Source organism: Nothobranchius furzeri, chromosome 18, assembly GCF_043380555.1.
Source record: "Nothobranchius furzeri strain GRZ-AD chromosome 18, NfurGRZ-RIMD1, whole genome shotgun sequence".
Lineage (NCBI taxonomy): Eukaryota > Metazoa > Chordata > Actinopteri > Cyprinodontiformes > Nothobranchiidae > Nothobranchius > Nothobranchius furzeri.
Window position 1 is genome coordinate 21,936,899 of NC_091758.1, and position 15,103 is coordinate 21,952,001.

Consider the following 15,103-nt stretch of genomic DNA (forward strand, 5'->3'; position numbering starts at 1 on the left):
CAAAAGAGTAATTCTTTTGAAAATTGAAAGAATGAAGGATTTCCATGAACAAAAACAAAAGCGGCTTCCAGTCAAGACCACAACAATGGTTTGAAGTTACAATGCAATGTCAGGCTTGCATTGAACCAGCTATGGTAAGACGGAGTCACCATAGGTTACATCGAGCCAGCCAGGAGTTGAACCTAGAATTTTCTGACGCGTTATCCATTGCGCCACTGGCCCTATGTGAGCAATCAATTGAGACCATAATGCACAATCTCCAGAATCATGATAGTTTGGCTGAAAATGGAAATGATGGGAACATAGAGTGAGAAGCTTTGGCCATTTATCACAAAAAGATTTCCCATAAGTCGCAAGACTTGGTATGTGTTTAATTTGAAACAAGCACTATGTTTGACAGTTATCTGGATCATGAGCCATGGTCTCTGTAGTGAGTAAAGACTTGTGCTATTTGATTTTGTGATCAATTTTAAAGTTAAAAGCAACATGAAGTAAAACTAAGGGGAGCTTGTATAGGTCATAACTGTCAGAGGCTACCACCCACAAATAACAAGCTACAATAACCTCACTGGACGTCAGCATAGTGTCAAAAGAAGTGCCCGTGTGAGGGTCGAGCTCACGACCTTCAGAGTATGAGACTGACGCGCTACCTACTGCGCCAACGAGGCCAGGATAGACCTGCTGGTGCAACGTTTTACGTCCCAGAACAACAAAATATTATGCATCGTTCAATGTGCCTGGGTGGGCTTCTTGTGATCACGTTAGGGCTTTAACAAACGATTATTTGGATAATCGATTAATCGGATGGGGTCTCGACACGATTAATCGATTAATCGGATTACATGGGGAAATTTTTAAAAACTGCTAGGGAAACGTTATTTCTCTCCTTCCTTCACTTTATTTAACACAACATTATTAGAAAACAGTTCAATAGCAGAAAAACAACATGCCATCACCTAAATTGTCTTATAAGGTGTATAGACAGAGACCCTAAGCTACATTTATCTGTGACCTAAAATGCTTGGTCCAAGTTAAACAGCTTAAGGGCAATTCTCATCTGTTTTGTTTGATCTCATCTGTTGACATTTATTTTAAATGTAATTAAACATAGGCTGTGAATTAATCAAAATTGATCACTATTTCCAAAAATGACTGAAAAAATACCAAATAAAACAAAAGTAAATGAATGCCATTCTCCTTGCGATGATGCCCTGGGCAACTGCCATAAAGTCACATCAAGAAATGCTGCTGATCATTCCAATGATCCCAAATAGACTCACATTAGGCCACATGAAAGCAACTGAACCCAAAAATATATTAACCAGTATATAACTGCACTCTCACACAACACGCCTGCAGCAACAGTTAGGACTCCTCCCTCCCTTTTAAAAGCGTTTTTGCTTCCGAGGACATTGTGGTTGTAAAACCACATGCTAGTAGTCTGGCCCCGGTGTGATCAACCAGTTTCTGCGGGAATGTGACGGCGGAACCAGGGCCAGATTAACACTTTGTTGTACCCTGGGCAACAATATTCAAGGGCTCCATCATCACGACCCGAGGATCACCATAATGTGGTCACATACAGAATATTTTACTGTAATATGCAGTAAATATACTCAATACTTGAATGCCTGACAACACGTAACCCGCCCAGAGTAACCTTTGACCCACCTCGTGTGGACTGACCAATGAGGAGAGGGTCTTAACTTGAGGCCCTCTCTTCATTGGTCAGTCTGCATGAAACTGACTCTCAACTGACGTTCAGTCATAGGCAGCAAAGCGTCTCTGTGCAGCGCAAAAGCCCGGGTGGACAGTTTGTTTAATATAGGGTGATCATATTTCCATTTCCAAACAAGAGGACAGGGGATCTGTGCCTATGACGTCACACTATGGCAACACCACACAAACCATGTTGGGACCCATTTTTTGTAAGAACTAAATTAATATCAGATTCTGCCAATAAAAGGGCTCTAAAACAATTCATATGTAAATATTTTGCATATTTAATGCAAAATCTCATTTTTATGCTTTAGTGCTGCAACAAGGTTTTATTAATAATAAATTATTATACCTTTTGTTTTACTACAGCATCGGTAAGCTTCCTGTGCACAGATTATTAAGGATGCTTGTTCCAGCTGTGAGATTAGACGATAGGATCAATGATAAAATAAGTTGTCACACACTCCATGGAAACTTTCAGATAATCCACAAATAGTGGCTTTCAAATGGTTTTGTTACTTTTTGCAAGTTTAGAAAAGAAGCTGATGAGACAGCATGTCTTATAATTTAGTTTTTCATCTGATATATTAGAACATGTCAGTAATGTCTGAGGGGCTTTTACAAACACTGTATAACTAATACTCCTGGAGAGGGCATCAATTACACAGAGGCTTCTGGGGAGCCCAGTTATGGGGGGGGGGGGGGGACATTTTGCCTTGGCCCCCAAAATGTCTTGAAACGGCCCTGGGTGTGTGACTGAGTTTTGAAGGTGATCTGAATTGTATCAGATGTATAACTATGACATGTGTATAACTTATTGTTTTTTACTGGTAAAAACGTGTAGTGGAGATAAATCTACCTACATTTGACTTTGTTTTCTTGTTTTTATTTAACTATTTTCCTGTCCTGTCTGTCTCTCATCTTCCTGCATCTCCTCATAATTCTCCAGAAAATCTGTTGCCTGGATTCTTACCTTTTCACCTCATCAGTTACTTTTGAGCAGATCAAAGAGATCTCCTGACCGCAAAGCGGAGAGCGCGTTTTCGATGCTGCGTGAGGTGAAATCACCACAGCACAGGTGATGAGCTCCGCAGCAGAGCGCTTCAGGCACAAATAAGACAGAAAATAGAGAACATGTGCAGACAAGAACGATCGTGTGCTAATTATAGTTTTTTGGTTGCGCCACTTTGAGAATGGACCGTGCGCTGGAAGCAGCTGCCTGGATCGCTGTGCAACAATGCGGAACCGGTTCGCAGCAGCGCAAGTCTGCAGACTCTCCCTCGCGCTGATCTGCCGGCTCTCCCTCGCGCTGATCTGCGGCTCTCCCTCGCGCTGATCTGCGGCTCTCCCTCGCGCTGATCTGCGGCTCTCCCTCGCGCTGATCTGCGGCTCTCCCTCGCGCTGATCTGCCTGTACCGGCTCTCCCTCGCGCTGATCTGCGGCTCTCCCTCGCGCTGATCTGCGGCTCTCCCTCGCGCTGATCTGACTTGCTCTGGTCTGCGCGCAACGGTGGGCGGGAGGGGGGGGGGGGGGCGCTTTTGGAAGAGTTGTGCGACACAACGAATCGATGACGCAATTCGTTGCCAACGCTTTTAGTAATCGATTTTCATCGAATTCATCGATTCGTTGTTGCAGCCCTAGATCACGTTACTGGTTATTTCCAAAAGTCAGTGAAACACATCCCGACCCAATGTCTCTAGGCTACGATGCAATCTTTCAGCTTTGTATTTGGCTTTCATTTGCGTTTTTCTAGACAGTCAAAAACAAAAGAGTAATTCTTTTGAAAATTGAAAGAATGAAGGATTTCCATGAACAAAAACAAAAGCGGCTTCCAGTCAAGACCACAACAATGGTTTGAAGCTACAATGCAATGTCAGGCTTGAATTAAACCAGCTATGGTAAGACGGAGTCAATATAGGTTACATTGAGCCAGCCAGGAGTTGAACCTAGAATCTTCTGATCCGTAGTCAGACGCGTTATCCATTGCGCCACTGGCCCTATGTCAGCAATCCATTGAAACCATAATGCACAGTCTCCAGAATCATGATAGTTTGGTTGAAAATGGAAATGATGGGAACATAGAGTGAGAAGCTTTGGCCATTTATCACAAAAAGATGTTCCATAAGTCACAAGACTTGGTATGTGTTTAATTTGAAACAAGCACTATGTTTGACAGTTATATGGATCATGAGCCATGGTCTCTGTAGTGAGTAAAGACTTGTGCTATTTGATTTTGTGATCAATTTTAAAGTTAAAAGCAACATGAAGTAAAAATAAGGGGAGCTTGTAAAGGTCATAACTGTCAGAGGCTACCACCCACAAATAACAAGCTACAATAACCTCACTGGACGTCAGCATAGTGTCAAAAGAAGTGCCCCGTGTGAGGGTCAAACTCACGACCTTCAGATTATGAGACTGACGCGCTACCTACTGCGCCAACGAGGCCAGGATAGACCTGCTGGTGCAACGTTTTACGTCCCAGAACAACAAAATATTATGCATCGTTCAATGTGCCTGGGTGGGCTTCTTGTGATCACGTTACTGGTTATTTCCAAAAGTCAGTGAAACACATCCCGACCCAATGTCTCTAGGCTACGATGCAATCTTTCAGCTTTGTATTTGGCTTTCATTTGCATTTTTCTAGACAGTCAAAAACAAAAGAGTAATTCTTTTAAAAATTGAAAGAATGAAGCATTTCCATGAACAAAAGCGGCTTCCAGTCAAGACCACAACAATGGTTTGAAGTTACAATGCTATGTCAGGCTTGCATTGAATCAGCTATGGTAAGACGGAGTCACCATAGGTTACATCGAGCCAGCCAGGAGTTGAACCTAGAATTTTCTGACGCGTTATCCATTGCGCCACTGGCCCTATGTGAGCAATCAATTGAGACCATAATGCACAATCTCCAGAATCATGATAGTTTGGCTGAAAATGGAAATGATGGGAACATAGAGTGAGAAGCTTTGGCCATTTATCACAAAAAGATGTCCCATAAGTCGCAAGACTTGGTATGTGTTTAATTTGAAACAAGCACTATGTTTGACAGTTATCTGGATCATGAGCCATGGTCTCTGTAGTGAGTAAAGACTTGTGCTATTTGATTTTGTGATCAATTTTAAAGTTAAAAGCAACATGAAGTAAAACTAAGGGGAGCTTGTATAGGTCATAACTGTCAGAGGCTACCACCCACAAATAACAAGCTACAATAACCTCACTGGACGTCAGCATAGTGTCAAAAGAAGTGCCCCGTGTGAGGGTCGAACTCACGACCTTCAGATTATGAGACTGACGCGCTACCTACTGCGCCAACGAGGCCAGGATAGACCTGCTGGTGCAACGTTTTACGTCCCAGAACAACAAAATATTATGCATTGTTCAATGTGCCTGGGTGGGCTTCTTGTGATCACGTTACTGGTTATTTCCAAAAGTCAGTGAAACACATCCCGACCCAATGCCTCTAGGCTACGATGCAATCTTTCAGCTTTGTATTTGGCTTTCATTTGCATTTTTCTAGACAGTCAAAAACAAAAGAGTAATTATTTTAAAAATTGAAAGAATGAAGGATTTCCATGAACAAAAACAAAAGCAGCTTCCAGTCAAGACCACAACAATGGTTTGAAGATACAATGCAATGTCAGGCTTGCATTGAACCAGCCATGGTAAGACAGAGTCACCATAGGTTACATCGAGCCAGCCAGGAGTTGAACCTAGAATCTTCTGATCCGTAGTCAGACGCGTTATCCATTGCGCCACTGGCCCTACGTGAGCAATCAATTGAGACCATAATGCACAGTCTCCAGAATCATGATAGTTTGGTTGAAAATGGAAATGATGGGAACATAGAGTGAGAAGCTTTGGCCATTTATCACAAAAAGATGTCCCATAAGTCACAAGACTTGGTATGTGTTTAATTTGAAACAAGCACTATGTTTGACAGTTATCTGGATCATGAGCCATGGTCTCTGTAGTGAGTAAAGACTTGTGCTATTTGATTTTGTGATCAATTTTAAAGTTAAAAGCAACATGAAGTAAAACTAAGGGGAGCTTGTATAGGTCATAACTGTCAGAGGCTACCACCCACAAATAACAAGCTACAATAACCTCACTGGACGTCAGCATAGTGTCAAAAGAAGTGCCCCGTGTGAGGGTCGAACTCACGACCTTCAGATTATGAGACTGACGCGCTACCTACTGCGCCAACGAGGCAGGGATAGACCTGCTGGTGCAACGTTTTACGTCCCAGAACAACAAAATATTATGCATTGTTCAATGTGCCTGGGTGGGCTTCTTGTGATCACGTTACTGGTTATTTCCAAAAGTCAGTGAAACACATCCCGACCCAATGCCTCTAGGCTACGATGCAATCTTTCAGCTTTGTATTTGGCTTTCATTTGCATTTTTCTAGACAGTCAAAAACAAAAGAGTAATTCTTTTAAAAATTGAAAGAATGAAGGATTTCCATGAACAAAAACGGCTTCCAGTCAAGACCACAACAATGGTTTGAAGACACAATGCAATGTCAGGCTTGCATTGAACCAGCCATGGTAAGACAGAGTCACCATAGGTTACATCGAGCCAGCCAGGAGTTGAACCTAGAATCTTCTGATCCGTAGTCAGACGCGTTATCCATTGCGCCACTGGCCCTATGTGAGCAATCAATTGAGACCATAATGCACAATCTCCAGAATCATGATAGTTTGGCTGAAAATGGAAATGATGGGAACATAGAGTGAGAAGCTTTGGCCATTTATCACAAAAAGATGTCCCATAAGTCGCAAGACTTGGTATGTGTTTAATTTGAAACAAGCACTATGCTTGACAGTTATCTGGATCATGAGCCATGGTCTCTGTAGTGAGTAAAGACTTGTGCTATTTGGTTTTGTGATCAATTTTAAAGTTAAAAGCAACATGAAGTAACACTAAGGGGAGCTTGTATAGGTCATAACTGTCAGAGGCTACCACCCACAAATAACAAGCTACAATAACCTCACTGGACGTCAGCATAGTGTCAAAAGAAGTGCCCCGTGTGAGGGTCGAACTCACGACCTTCAGATTATGAGACTGACGCGCTACCTACTGCGCCAACGAGGCCGGGATAGACCTGCTGGTGCAACGTTTTACGTCCCAGAACAACAAAATATTATGCATCGTTCAATGTGCCTGGGTGGGCTTCTTGTGATCACGTTACTGGTTATTTCCAAAAGTCAGTGAAACACATCCCGACCCAATGTCTCTAGGCTACGATGCAATCTTTCAGCTTTGTATTTGGCTTTCATTTGCATTTTTCTAGACAGTCAAAAAGAAAAGAGTAATTATTTTAAAAATTGAAAGAATGAAGGATTTCCATGAACAAAAACAAAAGCGGCTTCCAGTCAAGACCACAACAATGGTTTGAAGATACAATGCAATGTCAGGCTTGCATTGAACCAGCCATGGTAAGACAGAGTCACCAGAGGTTACATCGAGCCAGCCAGGAGTTGAACCTAGAATCTTCTGATCCGTAGTCAGACGCGTTATCCATTGCGCCACTGGCCCTATGTGAGCAATTAATTGAGACCATAATGCACAGTCTCCAGAATCATGATAGTTTGGTTGAAAATGGAAATGATGGGAACATAGAGTGAGAAGCTTTGGCCATTTATCACAAAAAGATGTCCCATAAGTCACAAGACTTGGTATGTGTTTAATTTGAAACAAGCACTATGTTTGACAGTTATCTGGATCATGAGCCATGGTCTCTGTAGTGAGTAAAGACTTGTGCTATTTGATTTTGTGATCAATTTTAAAGTTAAAAGCAACATGAAGTAAAACTAAGGGGAGCTTGTATAGGTCATAACTGTCAGAGGCTACCACCCACAAATAACAAGCTACAATAACCTCACTGGACGTCAGCATAGTGTCAAAAGAAGTGCCCCGTGTGAGGGTCGAACTCACGACCTTCAGATTATGAGACTGACGCGCTACCTACTGCGCCAACGAGGCCGGGATAGACCTGCTGGTGCAACGTTTTACGTCCCAGAACAACAAAATATTATGCATCGTTCAATGTGCCTGGGTGGGCTTCTTGTGATCACGTTACTGGTTATTTCCAAAAGTCAGTGAAACACATCCCGACCCAATGTCTCTAGGCTACGATGCAATCTTTCAGCTTTGTATTTGGCTTTCATTTGCATTTTTCTAGACAGTCAAAAACAAAAGAGTAATTCTTTTAAAAATTGAAAGAATGAAGCATTTCCATGAACAAAAGCGGCTTCCAGTCAAGACCACAACAATGGTTTGAAGTTACAATGCTATGTCAGGCTTGCATTGAATCAGCTATGGTAAGACGGAGTCACCATAGGTTACATCGAGCCAGCCAGGAGTTGAACCTAGAATTTTCTGACGCGTTATCCATTGCGCCACTGGCCCTATGTGAGCAATCAATTGAGACCATAATGCACAATCTCCAGAATCATGATAGTTTGGCTGAAAATGGAAATGATGGGAACATAGAGTGAGAAGCTTTGGCCATTTATCACAAAAAGATGTCCCATAAGTCGCAAGACTTGGTATGTGTTTAATTTGAAACAAGCACTATGTTTGACAGTTATCTGGATCATGAGCCATGGTCTCTGTAGTGAGTAAAGACTTGTGCTATTTGATTTTGTGATCAATTTTAAAGTTAAAAGCAACATGAAGTAAAACTAAGGGGAGCTTGTATAGGTCATAACTGTCAGAGGCTACCACCCACAAATAACAAGCTACAATAACCTCACTGGACGTCAGCATAGTGTCAAAAGAAGTGCCCCGTGTGAGGGTCGAACTCACGACCTTCAGATTATGAGACTGACGCGCTACCTACTGCGCCAACGAGGCCAGGATACACCTGCTGGTGCAACGTTTTACGTCCCAGAACAACAAAATATTATGCATTGTTCAATGTGCCTGGGTGGGCTTCTTGTGATCACGTTACTGGTTATTTCCAAAAGTCAGTGAAACACATCCCGACCCAATGCCTCTAGGCTACGATGCAATCTTTCAGCTTTGTATTTGGCTTTCATTTGCATTTTTCTAGACAGTCAAAAACAAAAGAGTAATTATTTTAAAAATTGAAAGAATGAAGGATTTCCATGAACAAAAACAAAAGCGGCTTCCAGTCAAGACCACAACAATGGTTTGAAGATACAATGCAATGTCAGGCTTGCATTGAACCAGCCATGGTAAGACAGAGTCACCATAGGTTACATCGAGCCAGCCAGGAGTTGAACCTAGAATCTTCTGATCCGTAGTCAGACGCGTTATCCATTGCGCCACTGGCCCTACGTGAGCAATCAATTGAGACCATAATGCACAGTCTCCAGAATCATGATAGTTTGGTTGAAAATGGAAATGATGGGAACATAGAGTGAGAAGCTTTGGCCATTTATCACAAAAAGATGTCCCATAAGTCACAAGACTTGGTATGTGTTTAATTTGAAACAAGCACTATGTTTGACAGTTATCTGGATCATGAGCCATGGTCTCTGTAGTGAGTAAAGACTTGTGCTATTTGATTTTGTGATCAATTTTAAAGTTAAAAGCAACATGAAGTAAAACTAAGGGGAGCTTGTATAGGTCATAACTGTCAGAGGCTACCACCCACAAATAACAAGCTACAATAACCTCACTGGACGTCAGCATAGTGTCAAAAGAAGTGCCCCGTGTGAGGGTCGAACTCACGACCTTCAGATTATGAGACTGACGCGCTACCTACTGCGCCAACGAGGCCGGGATAGACCTGCTGGTGCAACGTTTTACGTCCCAGAACAACAAAATATTATGCATTGTTCAATGTGCCTGGGTGGGCTTCTTGTGATCACGTTACTGGTTATTTCCAAAAGTCAGTGAAACACATCCCGACCCAATGCCTCTAGGCTACGATGCAATCTTTCAGCTTTGTATTTGGCTTTCATTTGCATTTTTCTAGACAGTCAAAAACAAAAGAGTAATTCTTTTAAAAATTGAAAGAATGAAGGATTTCCATGAACAAAAACAAAAGCGGCTTCCAGTCAAGACCACAACAATGGTTTGAAGACACAATGCAATGTCAGGCTTGCATTTAACCAGCCATGGTAAGACAGAGTCACCATATGTTACATCGAGCCAGCCAGGAGTTGAACCTAGAATCTTCTGATCCGTAGTCAGACGCGTTATCCATTGCGCCACTGGCCCTATGTGAGCAATCAATTGAGACCATAATCCACAATCTCGAGAATCATGATAGTTTGGCTGAAAATGGAAATGATGGGAACATAGAGTGAGAAGCTTTGGCCATTTATCACAAAAAGATGTCCCATAAGTCGCAAGACTTGGTATGTGTTTAATTTGAAACAAGCACTATGTTTGACAGTTATCTGGATCATGAGCCATGGTCTCTGTAGTGAGTAAATACTTGTGCTATTTGGTTTTGTGATCAATTTTAAAGTTAAAAGCAACATGAAGTAACACTAAGGGGAGCTTGTATAGGTCATAACTGTCAGAGGCTACCACCCACAAATAACAAGCTACAATAACCTCACTGGACGTCAGCATAGTGTCAAAAGAAGTGCCCCGTGTGAGGGTCGAACTCACGACCTTCAGATTATGAGACTGACGCGCTACCTACTGCGCCAACGAGGCCAGGATACACCTGCTGGTGCAACGTTTTACGTCCCAGAACAACAAAATATTATGCATTGTTCAATGTGCCTGGGTGGGCTTCTTGTGATCACGTTACTGGTTATTTCCAAAAGCCAGTGAAACACATCCCGACCCAATGCCTCTAGGCTACGATGCAATCTTTCAGCTTTGTATTTGGCTTTCATTTGCATTTTTCTAGACAGTCAAAAACAAAAGAGTAATTATTTTAAAAATTGAAAGAATGAAGGATTTCCATGAACAAAAACAAAAGCGGCTTCCAGTCAAGACCACAACAATGGTTTGAAGATACAATGCAATGTCAGGCTTGCATTGAACCAGCCATGGTAAGACAGAGTCACCATAGGTTACATCGAGCCAGCCAGGAGCTGAACCTAGAATCTTCTGATCCGTAGTCAGACGCGTTATCCATTGCGCCACTGGCCGTATGTGAGCAATCAATTGAGACCATAATGCACAGTCTCCAGAATCATGATAGTTTGGTTGAAAATGGAAATGATGGGAACATAGAGTGAGAAGCTTTGGCCATTTATCACAAAAAGATGTCCCATAAGTCACAAGACTTGGTATGTGTTTAATTTGAAACAAGCACTATGTTTGACAGTTATCTGGATCATGAGCCATGGTCTCTGTAGTGAGTAAAGACTTGTGCTATTTGATTTTGTGATCAATTTTAAAGTTAAAAGCAACATGAAGTAAAACTAAGGGGAGCTTGTATAGGTCATAACTGTCAGAGGCTACCACCCACAAATAACAAGCTACAATAACCTCACTGGACGTCAGCATAGTGTCAAAAGAAGTGCCCCGTGTGAGGGTCGAACTCACGACCTTCAGATTATGAGACTGACGCGCTACCTACTGCGCCAACGAGGCCGGGATAGACCTGCTGGTGCAACGTTTTACGTCCCAGAACAACAAAATATTATGCATTGTTCAATGTGCCTGGGTGGGCTTCTTGTGATCACGTTACTGGTTATTTCCAAAAGTCAGTGAAACACATCCCGACCCAATGCCTCTAGGCTACGATGCAATCTTTCAGCTTTGTATTTGGCTTTCATTTGCATTTTTCTAGACAGTCAAAAACAAAAGAGTAATTCTTTTAAAAATTGAAAGAATGAAGGATTTCCATGAACAAAAACAAAAGCGGCTTCCAGTCAAGACCACAACAATGGTTTGAAGACACAATGCAATGTCAGGCTTGCATTGAACCAGCCATGGTAAGACAGAGTCACCATATGTTACATCGAGCCAGCCAGGAGTTGAACCTAGAATCTTCTGATCCGTAGTCAGACGCGTTATCCATTGCGCCACTGGCCCTATGTGAGCAATCAATTGAGACCATAATCCACAATCTCCAGAATCATGATAGTTTGGCTGAAAATGGAAATGATGGGAACATAGAGTGAGAAGCTTTGGCCATTTATCACAAAAAGATGTCCCATAAGTCGCAAGACTTGGTATGTGTTTAATTTGAAACAAGCACTATGTTTGACAGTTATCTGGATCATGAGCCATGGTCTCTGTAGTGAGTAAATACTTGTGCTATTTGGTTTTGTGATCAATTTTAAAGTTAAAAGCAACATGAAGTAACACTAAGGGGAGCTTGTATAGGTCATAACTGTCAGAGGCTACCACCCACAAATAACAAGCTACAATAACCTCACTGGACATCAGCATCGTGTCAAAAGAAGTGCCCCGTGTGAGGGTCGAACTCACGACCTTCAGATTATGAGACTGACGCGCTACCTACTGCGCCAACGAGGCCAGGATACACCTGCTGGTGCAACGTTTTACGTCCCAGAACAACAAAATATTATGCATTGTTCAATGTGCCTGGGTGGGCTTCTTGTGATCACGTTACTGGTTATTTCCAAAAGCCAGTGAAACACATCCCGACCCAATGCCTCTAGGCTACGATGCAATCTTTCAGCTTTGTATTTGGCTTTCATTTGCATTTTTCTAGACAGTCAAAAACAAAAGAGTAATTATTTTAAAAATTGAAAGAATGAAGGATTTCCATGAACAAAAACAAAAGCGGCTTCCAGTCAAGACCACAACAATGGTTTGAAGATACAATGCAATGTCAGGCTTGCATTGAACCAGCCATGGTAAGACAGAGTCACCATAGGTTACATCGAGCCAGCCAGGAGCTGAACCTAGAATCTTCTGATCCGTAGTCAGACGCGTTATCCATTGCGCCACTGGCCGTATGTGAGCAATCAATTGAGACCATAATGCACAGTCTCCAGAATCATGATAGTTTGGTTGAAAATGGAAATGATGGGAACATAGAGTGAGAAGCTTTGGCCATTTATCACAAAAAGATGTCCCATAAGTCACAAGACTTGGTATGTGTTTAATTTGAAACAAGCACTATGTTTGACAGTTATCTGGATCATGAGCCATGGTCTCTGTAGTGAGTAAAGACTTGTGCTATTTGATTTTGTGATCAATTTTAAAGTTAAAAGCAACATGAAGTAAAACTAAGGGGAGCTTGTATAGGTCATAACTGTCAGAGGCTACCACCCACAAATAACAAGCTACAATAACCTCACTGGACGTCAGCATAGTGTCAAAAGAAGTGCCCCGTGTGAGGGTCGAACTCACGACCTTCAGATTATGAGACTGACGCGCTACCTACTGCGCCAACGAGGCCGGGATAGACCTGCTGGTGCAACGTTTTACGTCCCAGAACAACAAAATATTATGCATTGTTCAATGTGCCTGGGTGGGCTTCTTGTGATCACGTTACTGGTTATTTCCAAAAGTCAGTGAAACACATCCCGACCCAATGCCTCTAGGCTACGATGCAATCTTTCAGCTTTGTATTTGGCTTTCATTTGCATTTTTCTAGACAGTCAAAAACAAAAGAGTAATTCTTTTAAAAATTGAAAGAATGAAGGATTTCCATGAACAAAAACGGCTTCCAGTCAAGACCACAACAATGGTTTGAAGATACAATGCAATGTCAGGCTTGCATTGAACCAGCCATGGTAAGACAGAGTCACCATAGGTTACATCGAGCCAGCCAGGAGTTGAACCTAGAATCTTCTGATCCGTAGTCAGACGCGTTATCCATTGCGCCACTGGCCCTATGTGAGCAATCAATTGAGACCATAATGCACAGTCTCCAGAATCATGATAGTTTGGTTGAAAATGGAAATGATGGGAACATAGAGTGAGAAGCTTTGGCCATTTATCACAAAAAGATGTCCCATAAGTCACAAGACTTGGTATGTGTTTAATTTGAAACAAGCACTATGTTTGACAGTTATCTGGATCATGAGCCATGGTCTCTGTAGTGAGTAAAGACTTGTGCTATTTGATTTTGTGATCAATTTTAAAGTTAAAAGCAACATGAAGTAAAACTAAGGGGAGCTTGTATAGGTCATAACTGTCAGAGGCTACCACCCACAAATAACAAGCTACAATAACCTCACTGGACGTCAGCATAGTGTCAAAAGAAGTGCCCCGTGTGAGGGTCGAACTCACGACCTTCAGATTATGAGACTGACGCGCTACCTACTGCGCCAACGAGGCCGGGATAGACCTGCTGGTGCAACGTTTTACGTCCCAGAACAACAAAATATTATGCATTGTTCAATGTGCCTGGGTGGGCTTCTTGTGATCACGTTACTGGTTATTTCCAAAAGTCAGTGAAACACATCCCGACCCAATGCCTCTAGGCTACGATGCAATCTTTCAGCTTTGTATTTGGCTTTCATTTGCATTTTTCTAGACAGTCAAAAACAAAAGAGTAATTCTTTTAAAAATTGAAAGAATGAAGGATTTCCATGAACAAAAACGGCTTCCAGTCAAGACCACAACAATGGTTTGAAGATACAATGCAATGTCAGGCTTGCATTGAACCAGCCATGGTAAGACAGAGTCACCATAGGTTACATCGAGCCAGCCAGGAGTTGAACCTAGAATCTTCTGATCCGTTGTCAGACGCGTTATCCATTGCGCCACTGGCCCTATGTGAGCAATCAATTGAGACCATAATGCACAGTCTCCAGAATCATGATAGTTTGGTTGAAAATGGAAATGATGGGAACATAGAGTGAGAAGCTTTGGCCATTTATCACAAAAAGATGTCCCATAAGTCACAAGACTTGGTATGTGTTTAATTTGAAACAAGCACTATGTTTGACAGTTATCTGGATCATGAGCCATGGTCTCTGTAGTGAGTAAAGACTTGTGCTATTTGATTTTGTGATCAATTTTAAAGTTAAAAGCAACATGAAGTAAAACTAAGGGGAGCTTGTATAGGTCATAACTGTCAGAGGCTACCACCCACAAATAACAAGCTACAATAACCTCACTGGACGTCAGCATAGTGTCAAAAGAAGTGCCCCGTGTGAGGGTCGAACTCACGACCTTCAGATTATGAGACTGACGCGCTACCTACTGCGCCAACGAGGCCGGGATAGACCTGCTGGTGCAACGTTTTACGTCCCAGAACAACAAAATATTATGCATTGTTCAATGTGCCTGGGTGGGCTTCTTGTGATCACGTTACTGGTTATTTCCAAAAGTCAGTGAAACACATCCCGACCCAATGCCTCTAGGCTACGATGCAATCTTTCAGCTTTGTATTTGGCTTTCATTTGCATTTTTCTAGACAGTCAAAAACAAAAGAGTAATTATTTTAAAAATTGAAAGAATGAAGGATTTCCATGAACAAAAACAAAAGCGGCTTCCAGTCAAGACCACAACAATGGTT

The 15,103-nt window shown here is 42.1% G+C and overlaps 21 non-coding genes across 21 annotated transcripts; all 21 read right to left on the reverse strand.

The window, feature by feature from the left end:
* Window positions 1-3,644: 3,644 nt before the first annotated feature.
* Window positions 3,645-3,717, reverse strand: trnar-acg (transfer RNA arginine (anticodon ACG)). The gene has a single exon. It is a non-coding gene; the product is annotated as a tRNA-Arg (tRNA).
* Window positions 3,718-4,091: 374 nt separating this feature from the next.
* trnam-cau (transfer RNA methionine (anticodon CAU)) lies at window positions 4,092-4,164 on the reverse strand. Its single transcript has one exon. It is a non-coding gene; the product is annotated as a tRNA-Met (tRNA).
* Window positions 4,165-4,964: 800 nt separating this feature from the next.
* On the reverse strand, window positions 4,965-5,037 carry trnam-cau (transfer RNA methionine (anticodon CAU)). The gene has a single exon. It is a non-coding gene; the product is annotated as a tRNA-Met (tRNA).
* A 371-nt stretch (window positions 5,038-5,408) lies between these two features.
* Window positions 5,409-5,481, reverse strand: trnar-acg (transfer RNA arginine (anticodon ACG)). The gene has a single exon. It is a non-coding gene; the product is annotated as a tRNA-Arg (tRNA).
* Window positions 5,482-5,855: 374 nt separating this feature from the next.
* Window positions 5,856-5,928, reverse strand: trnam-cau (transfer RNA methionine (anticodon CAU)). Its single transcript has one exon. It is a non-coding gene; the product is annotated as a tRNA-Met (tRNA).
* A 365-nt stretch (window positions 5,929-6,293) lies between these two features.
* On the reverse strand, window positions 6,294-6,366 carry trnar-acg (transfer RNA arginine (anticodon ACG)). The gene has a single exon. It is a non-coding gene; the product is annotated as a tRNA-Arg (tRNA).
* A 374-nt stretch (window positions 6,367-6,740) lies between these two features.
* Window positions 6,741-6,813, reverse strand: trnam-cau (transfer RNA methionine (anticodon CAU)). The gene has a single exon. It is a non-coding gene; the product is annotated as a tRNA-Met (tRNA).
* A 371-nt stretch (window positions 6,814-7,184) lies between these two features.
* On the reverse strand, window positions 7,185-7,257 carry trnar-acg (transfer RNA arginine (anticodon ACG)). Its single transcript has one exon. It is a non-coding gene; the product is annotated as a tRNA-Arg (tRNA).
* Window positions 7,258-7,631: 374 nt separating this feature from the next.
* Window positions 7,632-7,704, reverse strand: trnam-cau (transfer RNA methionine (anticodon CAU)). The gene has a single exon. It is a non-coding gene; the product is annotated as a tRNA-Met (tRNA).
* Window positions 7,705-8,504: 800 nt separating this feature from the next.
* trnam-cau (transfer RNA methionine (anticodon CAU)) lies at window positions 8,505-8,577 on the reverse strand. Its single transcript has one exon. It is a non-coding gene; the product is annotated as a tRNA-Met (tRNA).
* A 371-nt stretch (window positions 8,578-8,948) lies between these two features.
* trnar-acg (transfer RNA arginine (anticodon ACG)) lies at window positions 8,949-9,021 on the reverse strand. The gene has a single exon. It is a non-coding gene; the product is annotated as a tRNA-Arg (tRNA).
* A 374-nt stretch (window positions 9,022-9,395) lies between these two features.
* Window positions 9,396-9,468, reverse strand: trnam-cau (transfer RNA methionine (anticodon CAU)). Its single transcript has one exon. It is a non-coding gene; the product is annotated as a tRNA-Met (tRNA).
* Window positions 9,469-9,839: 371 nt separating this feature from the next.
* On the reverse strand, window positions 9,840-9,912 carry trnar-acg (transfer RNA arginine (anticodon ACG)). Its single transcript has one exon. It is a non-coding gene; the product is annotated as a tRNA-Arg (tRNA).
* Window positions 9,913-10,286: 374 nt separating this feature from the next.
* Window positions 10,287-10,359, reverse strand: trnam-cau (transfer RNA methionine (anticodon CAU)). The gene has a single exon. It is a non-coding gene; the product is annotated as a tRNA-Met (tRNA).
* Window positions 10,360-11,177: 818 nt separating this feature from the next.
* Window positions 11,178-11,250, reverse strand: trnam-cau (transfer RNA methionine (anticodon CAU)). Its single transcript has one exon. It is a non-coding gene; the product is annotated as a tRNA-Met (tRNA).
* A 371-nt stretch (window positions 11,251-11,621) lies between these two features.
* On the reverse strand, window positions 11,622-11,694 carry trnar-acg (transfer RNA arginine (anticodon ACG)). The gene has a single exon. It is a non-coding gene; the product is annotated as a tRNA-Arg (tRNA).
* Window positions 11,695-12,068: 374 nt separating this feature from the next.
* On the reverse strand, window positions 12,069-12,141 carry trnam-cau (transfer RNA methionine (anticodon CAU)). The gene has a single exon. It is a non-coding gene; the product is annotated as a tRNA-Met (tRNA).
* Window positions 12,142-12,959: 818 nt separating this feature from the next.
* On the reverse strand, window positions 12,960-13,032 carry trnam-cau (transfer RNA methionine (anticodon CAU)). Its single transcript has one exon. It is a non-coding gene; the product is annotated as a tRNA-Met (tRNA).
* A 365-nt stretch (window positions 13,033-13,397) lies between these two features.
* On the reverse strand, window positions 13,398-13,470 carry trnar-acg (transfer RNA arginine (anticodon ACG)). The gene has a single exon. It is a non-coding gene; the product is annotated as a tRNA-Arg (tRNA).
* A 374-nt stretch (window positions 13,471-13,844) lies between these two features.
* On the reverse strand, window positions 13,845-13,917 carry trnam-cau (transfer RNA methionine (anticodon CAU)). The gene has a single exon. It is a non-coding gene; the product is annotated as a tRNA-Met (tRNA).
* An 812-nt stretch (window positions 13,918-14,729) lies between these two features.
* trnam-cau (transfer RNA methionine (anticodon CAU)) lies at window positions 14,730-14,802 on the reverse strand. Its single transcript has one exon. It is a non-coding gene; the product is annotated as a tRNA-Met (tRNA).
* Between the last annotated feature and the right edge of the window lie 301 nt (window positions 14,803-15,103).